We start from the raw sequence: 9,669 nt of genomic DNA, 5'->3' as shown, positions 1-9,669 counted from the left end.
TATATTGTGACCATTGGTTGTATTTAAGCTCGATATTAAAAAATTGTAATTGTTCTTTTCAACAATAATATTGTAATTTCATATTTTTTAGATGCAAGTGGTGTAGTATGGATCAATAGTCAGTCCAAACAACCATTGGCTTCTCTAATAGATAGTATTCTTATATCTTTATAGCATGTACAATCACTAATTGCTCTCAAACATGTGCAGAGTAATTATGCCCTATCCTTCTAAGTTTATGTGATTCATATGCCACAAATTGAAGGTCCCTACTAAAGTCTTATTGAAAGACCACTCCAATAGCAAAGTCGGAAGCATCAATGTGAAGTATATAAGGAAGGTTGGGATCATACAATTGTAATATTGGAGCAGTAATGAATATCTCTTTCAACCTATCTAAGTGTCACGGACATACATATAATTACCTATATGAATAGATAAAAGTATGAAAAAATAGATAAAAGTAAGTTAATTGTGTAATATCTTCTAGAAAAGCTTCTTAGAAGCTTCATAGACGCTGCTTTGACTTTATAGGAGTCTATAGTTGACTTTTAGGCTAGAAACTTGGTCAACAAGTTAGCCATGTGCCACGCATGTTGGAAGCTTAAAGAACAAGCTAACTACGTGGTCCATCCATAGAAAACTTGCCTTGTAAGCAAAGGCATGTGGCCTAGAAAGTCAACATATATTGGAGGTCTTATAGAACATCGCCATGTGGCTTCTAGTTAGATAATATATATAGAGGCAAGAGTGAAGCCCTCTTCACTCTTGTCAACTCCTTTCTTGCTTCTAGTCTAGTTTCAAGGGTCTCTAGTTTTCTTGTATTTTGGCAATAGCCATTCTAATTTCTTTCTTAATATACATATTTCTATTTTGTCCTATTTCTTTGAGAAAAGTCTTACTTACTCTTTAGCTTTCATCGAGTTCTTGTCCTTGACAGATTGACAAGAGTACACTTACAATATGAGAGCTTTGTCTTTTCTTGATTAAGAGTGGATTACCCCTTTTTCTTGATAAGACATAAGCGCATTAGAAGTTGCGGATTACCCTCTTTTAAACTGATATTGTTCTTAGTATTTTCTTTGTTATCAATTCCTCTCTTCTATTTGTTTCGAGCGTTATTAGACATCTTTTCTTTTCTAAGTGCTACTATGGCAGAGCTTGTTGAAATGAAGAGTGCAATGGCACAGATGCAAGAACAATTGAGGGAGTTAATGCTTGCGATGCATCAACTCAATTTACCACCACAAGGAGCAACAAGAATGGTAGGAAGTGAAGATATAGAGATGATTGGGGCTGCTTCAACATCTGCACCAAACCATGTCCCTTCTCCCAAAATGGAACACCCTTCGAGTGTTAGAGAACCGAGAGTGGCCTTGCCCGAGAAGTTTGATGGTACTAGATCCAAGTTTCGAGGATTCATCAATCAGGTCCAATTAGTGATTGAACTTCAACCCCAGAGCTATCCAACTCCAGGGTCACAAGTTAGATTCATTGGTACACTTCTTTCAAGTTCAGCATTGTCATGGTTTTCATCTTTTCTTGAACGACGAGATCCAATATTGGATAATCTGGAGGCTTTTTTGGCGGAGTTTCGATCCATGTTTGGAGAACATGATGCAATTCGTGTTGCAACCAACAAGATCCGTATTTTGCGACAAGGCAATCGATCAGTAACATTATATGCTTCGCAATTTTGACAACTTGCAACTGATATCAAGTGGGATGATGCCGCACTTGTGAGTCAATTTCTCTACGGATTACAATATGAGGTAAAGAAATTGATGCTTAATTTACCTGATCCTCAAACATTGAGTCAAGCAATTGACTTTGCTGTGAAGTGCGACAATCGACTTTTTGAATTTCGATCCGAGAGTCGCACAAGTAGGCCTCAACGTTACTACAATTCAATGGCAACACCGACGTCTCCTCAACACATACCTTCAGAAGTAGAGGATATGCAAATTGATGCGGTACGTTTCAAACCTCTTACTCAGCAAGAAAAGTCTCGTCGTCGACAAGAAGGATTGTGCTTATATTGTGGAGAACCTAAGCACACTGCTCAACATTGTCCAAAGAAGCGACGTAACTACAAAATGAGGAGTACGGCTGTCAAAGAAGACAGTATGTCGGAAAACGAGTACGTCCAGCTACAATAGGGACCGTGCGGCTGGAATCTTGTACAACTTCTAATAAAGGTCCTATCCTCTCCTCAGAACCATCTCCTTGTTTTATAATAGATGTGCGTTTAGGACCTAATAATTACAAAGCCTCTGCCTTGATAGATTCAGGAGCCTCAGCTTGTTTTTTAGATGAAGAATTTGCTAGATGTCATAGAATATCATTAATACAAAAAACTAAACCTGTACACGTAGAAGTCATAGATGGTCGTCCGTTGTCTTCTAGAGATGTAACTCACGAAACACTTCCTGTAGATGTAGTAATAAATGGTCATAGTAGTTGCGTAATTTTTAATATAATTAGATCTCCCTCTAATCCAGTAATTTTAGGCTTATCATGGTTAGAAAAGTAAAATCCTCGAATAGATTGGATTTCTCGTAAACTTGATTTTCCTCGGAGCATTAGTAACAGTTCTATTAACCAAGTAAAAAACCATGAGTCTAGTATAGTAAAACCCGCACTTATAGGTACAAAAGCATTTATACACGCAGCAAAAGAAGGATCAACTTTTGCTATTTATGCTGCACCTATTTCTGAAAGCGTAAAGATTTCAAGTGGCATTCCAAGTCAATATCAGGATTATCAAGACGTTTTTGAGAAAAAGAATGCAGATATTCTTCCTAAGCATCGCCCATACGATTGTTCAATCGATCTCAAGGAAAGAACTCAGCCACCATTTGGACCAATTTACAGTTTATCGCAAGATGAGTTGGCTGAACTCAAGACATATATTGACGAGAATTTAGCGAAGAATTTCATACGCCATTCAAAATCTCCAGCAGGAGCTCCAATTTTATTCGTAAAGAAAAAAGATGGATCTTTACGAATGTGTGTTGACTATCGAGGACTCAACAAGATCACAATCAAGAACAAGTATCCATTACCTTTGATATCAAGACTCCTTGACCAGTTAAATCAAGCTAAGATCTATACAAAAATAGATCTAAGAGGAGCATATAATCTAGTACGGATCAAAGAAGGAGATGAATGGAAGACTGCGTTTCGAACCAAGTACGGACACTTTGAATACAATGTCATGCCTTTTGGACTCACGAATGCACCAGCTGCTTTTCAACATCTCATGAATGATGTATTTCATGAATTCTTAGACAATTTTGTCGTCTGCTACCTAGACGATATCCTGATTTATTCTAAGAATGTTGAAGAACATGAAATACATGTTCGTCAAGTATTACAAAAACTTAGAGATGCAGGATTGTACGCCAAGATAGAAAAGTGTGTATTTCACACTACTCAAGTTGACTTTTTAGGATACATCATTTCAAATGATGGTCTCATGATGGATTCTAAGAAAGTCCAAACAATCATGGATTGGAAGATTCCAAAGACTGTAAGAGATGTCCAATGTTTCTTGGGATTTGCCAATTACTATCGGATCTTCATCAAAGACTTCTCACGAGTTGCAGCTCCACTTACACGCTTGACTAGTAAAGATAAATTCCAATGGAATCAAGAAGCGGAAGCAGCATTTGAAGCCTTGAAGACATCGTTTGTCTCTGCACCAGTCTTATATCGTGTTGAATTTTCCAAGGTATTTTTTATGGAAACAGACGAATCGGATTTTGCCTTGGGTGCAGTTTTATCACAAATGGGAACAAATGACAAACTTCATCCGATAGCTTTTCATTCAAGAAAATTCTCAGCAGCCGAGATCAATTATGAGATCCACGATAAAGAACTTCTTGCAATCGTGGATTCTTTTCAAGAATGGCGTCATTATCTAGAAGGTGCTTCTAGTCCAGTCACTGTGTATACAGATCACAAGAACCTCGAGTATTTCATGTCAGCACGCGTGTTGAATCGTCGTCAAGCTCGTTGGAGTATGTCTTTGTCAAGATTCGACTTCATTATCACTTATCGGCCAAGAAAACAACAAGGTTTGTCCGATGCCCTATCTACACGTTCTTATTTTGCACCAAAAGAAGGAGATGCAGCTTTTGAGCAACAAAGAACGGTCCTCTTGAAACCGGAGCAATTTCATCTCCGAGCAGTGAAATCAACATTGATTGTTGATTCAACTTTTCTCAAGCAAATCCAGTCCAGTATGTCCTCAGACCCTCTTATTCATGATATCGAGAATAATTCTTCCAAGTCTCATGACTCTTCTAAGTTCGAGTTCAAGAATAATCTATTATATTTTGAAGGACGCCTATATGTTCCATAAAGAAAAGCACGTTTGCGTGTTCTTCAAGCACGTCATGACTTTCCAGCAGCAGGTCACTTTGGATATAATAAGACTCTGGAACTCATATCAAGAGATTTTTGGTGGCCACAAATGTGGAAGTCAGTCAAAGACTTTGTACAATCATGTGATATTTGTTCAAGATCAAAAATTCCTCGTCATCGACCTTACGGACTTCTTCAGCCATTACCTATACCAGAACAACCATGGTCTTCTGTTTCTATGGATTTCATCACAGATCTTCCAAACTCAAGATCTTATGATTCTATATTTGTGATAGTAGATCGTTTCACCAAGATGGCACATTTTATGCCATGTACAAAATCTATCACAGGTGAAGAAACAGCTAAGCTTTTCATTGATAATATCTATCGCTATCATGGATTACCTAAAGATATCATATCAGATAGGGGAACTCAATTTGTGTCGAGATTTTGGAGGACTCTTTTCAAGATTTTAAAAGTGGACATAAAGCTATCTTCAGCTTTCCATCCTCAAACTGATGGACAAACAGAGCGCGTAAACCAAGTCTTGGAACAGTATTTAAGGTGTACCATCAACTACCAACAAGATGATTGGACAATCCTTCTGCCATTGGCAGAGTTTGCTTATAATAATACAGTACATTCTTCCACACAACAAACACCTTTCTTTGCCAATTATGGCTATCATCCACGACTTGATACTTTTGATTTTTCAAAAGTTGATAATCCTGCAGCAGAAGATATGGCAAATCGATTGTCAGAGTTACATGCAATAATGAAGGCGCAGTTGAAGAAAGCTCAAGAACGACAAAAGATAAATGCAGATGTATATCGTAAGGAACAACCACAACTCAACGTGGGTGATAAGGTATGGCTACTTCGTCGCAATATCAAGACCACTCGACCTTGTGACAAATTGGACTATCGTAGGCTTGGCCCCTTTTCTGTTTCTGAACAGATCAACCCAGTTGCATATCGGTTACATCTACCGGAGTCAATGAAGATCCATCCTGTATTCCACGTGTCTCTTCTTGAACCATATAAGACAGTGGATATACAAGGAAGAAGACAAATGCCACCGCCTCCTATAGAAGTAGATAATAATGAAGAATTTGAGGTGGAAGAGATATTAGACTCAAGGCGGCGCCGAAATAAGCTGGAATATCTTGTTCATTGGCGCGGATATGATATTAGTGAGCGCACATGGGAGCCATCCAGGAATCTAGCAAATGCATCAGCTAAAGTCAAAGTTTTTCATCAACGACATCCATCAAAACCAAGATGAAAACCTCTCTTATAAAAGAGACAAGATTGAGGCAAGATAACATTCAATTTCCTATCCTTGTTTGTAACTTCTTTGCATTTGTGACGCTAATTAGATGGAGAGCCAACAACCAGCGGATTCAACTCAAGAACCTTCGTTTGCTGACTTACCGGATGAGACATTGCGATTGTCACAACCTTCAAGACGACGCAACCGAGATGAAGATCCTCAAGAACGACATGTTCTTCGTCGAATAGATGGTGAGATACAACGCATTTGGTATCACGACCTTCGAAGAGATTCTCGATGTTTGGTGATATTATTGGAGATAGGAACGACTCCTGATGGTGTTTCAAATGTATTATTTGAAGGAAGTTATGAAGGCCTCAACAGTGATCAAATAACAGGGTGGTCTTCTCGCCCTGGAATGGGACACTATCGATGGCTAAGAGGTTCCATCAACTATCTTCGAAGAGAACAAAGATCAGAGTATGTAGCAAATACAATTCGCCGCATATTAGATTTTCTCAATATATAATCACCGCTCCTCGTGGAACTCGTCCCTAGAAGGGGGGGTAATGTCACGGACATACATATAATTACCTATATGAATAGATAAAAGTATGTAAAAGTAGGTTAATTGTATAATATCTTCTAGAGAAGCTTCTTAGAAGCTTCATAGACGCTGCTTTGACTTTATAGGAGTCTATAGTTGACTTTTAGGTTAGAAACTTGGTCAACAAGTTAGCCATGTGCTACGCATGTTGGAAGCTTAAAGAACAAGCTAACTACGTGGTCCATCCATAGAAAACTTGCCTTGTAAGCAAAGGCATGTGGCCTAGAAAGTCAACATATATTGGAGGTCTTATAGAACATCGCCATGTGGCTTCTAGTTAGATAGTATATATAGAGGCAAGAGTGAAGCCCTCTTCACTCTTGTCAACTCCTTTCTTGCTTCTAGTCTAGTTTCAAGGGTCTCTAGTTTTCTTGTATTTTGGCAATAGCCATTCTAATTTCTTTCTTAATATACATATTTCTATTTTGTCCTATTTCTTTGAGAAAAATCTCACTTACTCTTTAGCTTTCATCGAATTCTTGTCCTTGACACTAAGGTACTTTGCTACTATAATTTTCATTCAAATAGAGCATTTTTCTCTAATAGGCTTGTCAATGAGGTAATAATGTGTACAAATTTTCAAACAAAACAACAATAATATCTAGTAAGGCCTAAAAATGAACAAACTTTAGAAGCATCTTTGGAAGTTGGCCAATCCTCTACTACTTTCACCATATCTTGTTCAATGCACATACCTTCAAAGGACACCATATGCCTCAAAAAAGTGACTTTGACTTCCAAAGTTCACATTTTGATTGCTTGTAATAGAATCGACTATCTTATAGTTAGCTTAGCACTTCTTATAGGTATTGCTTATACTTCTCAAAGATTTTATTATATACAAGGATACCATTAATGAAGCCAATTACATACTTATTCCAAAAGTCTCAAAATAATCTGTTTATGTGATCCATAAAAGAAGTTAGAGTATTAGCGTGGCCAAAAGGTAAAACAAGTCATTTAAAATATCCATAGCACATATAAAATGTCGTCTTTTCTATATCCTCTCTTACGATAGGTATCTATCAATAGCCACTACAAAGATCTAATTTACTAAAGATGATTGAATATTAAAATGATCACAAATATATCTCAAATACATCTCAATTCAATCTTAATTTAATCCTAGTTAAAATCCTTTTGGACTTCATTCAAACTTTAGGCCAAAACTAATTAAATCTTAAATCCTAAATAAATCCAAATAAAATCCTAAATCCTAAATTCTTACAAAGTCAATACAGATCCAAATCACCCAAAACCAATGCTCATAGAAACCCTCCCGAATCTTCTATCAAATCCCACTCTCTGATCTTCCAAAGAGTCTTGGAGTCATCATCGAGACTTGGTTTTGTGCCTCAGGGTCTGATTTCGATTCTGGTTCATAACCGGCCCTCTCCAAGTATCAACATCTAGTTTTTCTAAGTAATTTTTACTATAATTTATTCTTAACTTTCTCCTAAAGATGTCTATTTCATTTATTTTTCCAATCTACCTTATTTTGTCTTATTTTTGGCCCTACAAAGTAAGTAGAAGCTATTTTTTATAAAAAAGAATAGTATTACTATTAAAAGTTTTATTACATTCCTATCTTTTATTCATATTTTTCTACTCTTTCTTTTAACTTGGTTCTTCTATAACAAGATCCATATTATCATCTTTCACCATATAGTCGTATTACAACATGACACCGTTCTACTCTTTTGGTTGTCTTTTCCACCATTGATACAAGATTTGAAACCACCATATATAATGGTTGCTTATGTTGTATTTACTTCTTTATAAAGATCATCCCTACAAGTAAGTTTTTACTTGTAATTTTTTTTTCTACACTCAATGTAGACGTACAAAGATTCACCTTGCGTCCATCATCTTTGAAGAAGATTTTTCTTCCTATCTAATCAACATTCTTATTTTCTACCTCTAACCATGGCATACCTAGAATAACATAATATCTTAGCTTTGTTATCTTAAATCTTTCTCTTAAAACATAGATATCGGTCAATCTCAAGGTTTCTTCTTCATTTCTCTTATGCAATAAATTTTCTTAGTTATTTGTAAGGTATATACTTTCTCCTTTGCTTACCTTAGTTTTAATGCTAAATCGATCAGCAATTTTAATCGAGATACAATTTTTTGTAGAACTACAATCTATAAGACTTGAGATGGTTTTCTTCTTAGTAGTCTTATTAGATGCACTAATTAACTCTTTTTATAGTTGTCCAAGGCCATGACATTTGTCTTTGACAAACAATAGCTATCTCTAGTACTAGCTTTTGGTGCCTTTATTAGAGAGCCTCATTTCTATATTCTATCTCATTATTGACTTCATGAATCTCGAGATTGAGAATCAGCCTTGTTTTGTTGGTGCTTGAATTTTAAAATTTTGGATAATTTTTAATCTAATGGCCTGATTTTCGACAATAGAAACATAATCCCTTATATACCAATATTTATTGTCTTTGTAGTATCAATCATCTTTTTAGGGTATTAATCTTCATTGGCATTGGTTGTTATACCATAGTATTAGATAGCATCATAAGACTTTGATTTATAGGTTGTGCTCCATAATTTTTGAAATCTATAGCATTGATCATCCCTATAATCTTAATTACCTCTTCAAATATTTTTGGATTTTTTAGTTCCATCTCTTGTTGGATTCCACGTTTCAAACCTTATAGAAATCGATCTATTATCTCTACCTCTAAAATATTGTTAATTTAGAGATATAAAAACTTAAATCAAAAGACATAATCTTGTACCAACCTAGATTGTGTAAGATTTGTTAATTGATTACATACTATCTTCTCCACATTAATGAACCAAAATTAATTCCTAAACTTAGTCTCAAACTTCTCTCAATCATACAATCCACCTTGAGCTCCATAGCTTTGAATTCAATGTTGTCACCAAATAGCTGTTGCATCTCTCAAACAGTTGGCTGCATATATAATTCTTTTAGTGATCTTTGCTCTAGATACTTGCAAGTATTGTCGCATGTTAAAGAGCCATTGACATACATCTTCTTGCCTTGAAGTTCTAGAATATGTACTAGGCTTATTCAATTTTAATTTAGTAGACGTCGACTCTTTTATCCTAGAAGCTTCTATTTGTCCTTACAAAGTAGCTATTGAGCCTACAAAATATTATATTTGAGTCTCTATAAGGGATTTCTCTGCAATGTCTCCCATGTTATAATTTCCTCGATGGATTCTACTATTGTAATGCCTTGTCACCTATTAGCTTACTTTTTAAGAGAAGCTCATGATAGCGTCAATACAATATATAATGTGACCACAGCAATTGACCTTGAACAAAATGACATACTACCAAAGAATAGACTAACACTTATTCTGATACCAGTGAAATATGATCAATCTATCTTGAGAGTCTAAGATCCTTTTAATCCGCAACAATATAAAAC

This window comes from Physcomitrium patens, chromosome 2 (assembly GCF_059467195.1).
Source record: "Physcomitrium patens ecotype Gransden chromosome 2, ASM5946719v1, whole genome shotgun sequence".
NCBI classification, from domain to species: Eukaryota; Viridiplantae; Streptophyta; class Bryopsida; order Funariales; family Funariaceae; genus Physcomitrium; species Physcomitrium patens.
This window is presented reverse-complemented; position numbering follows the sequence as displayed.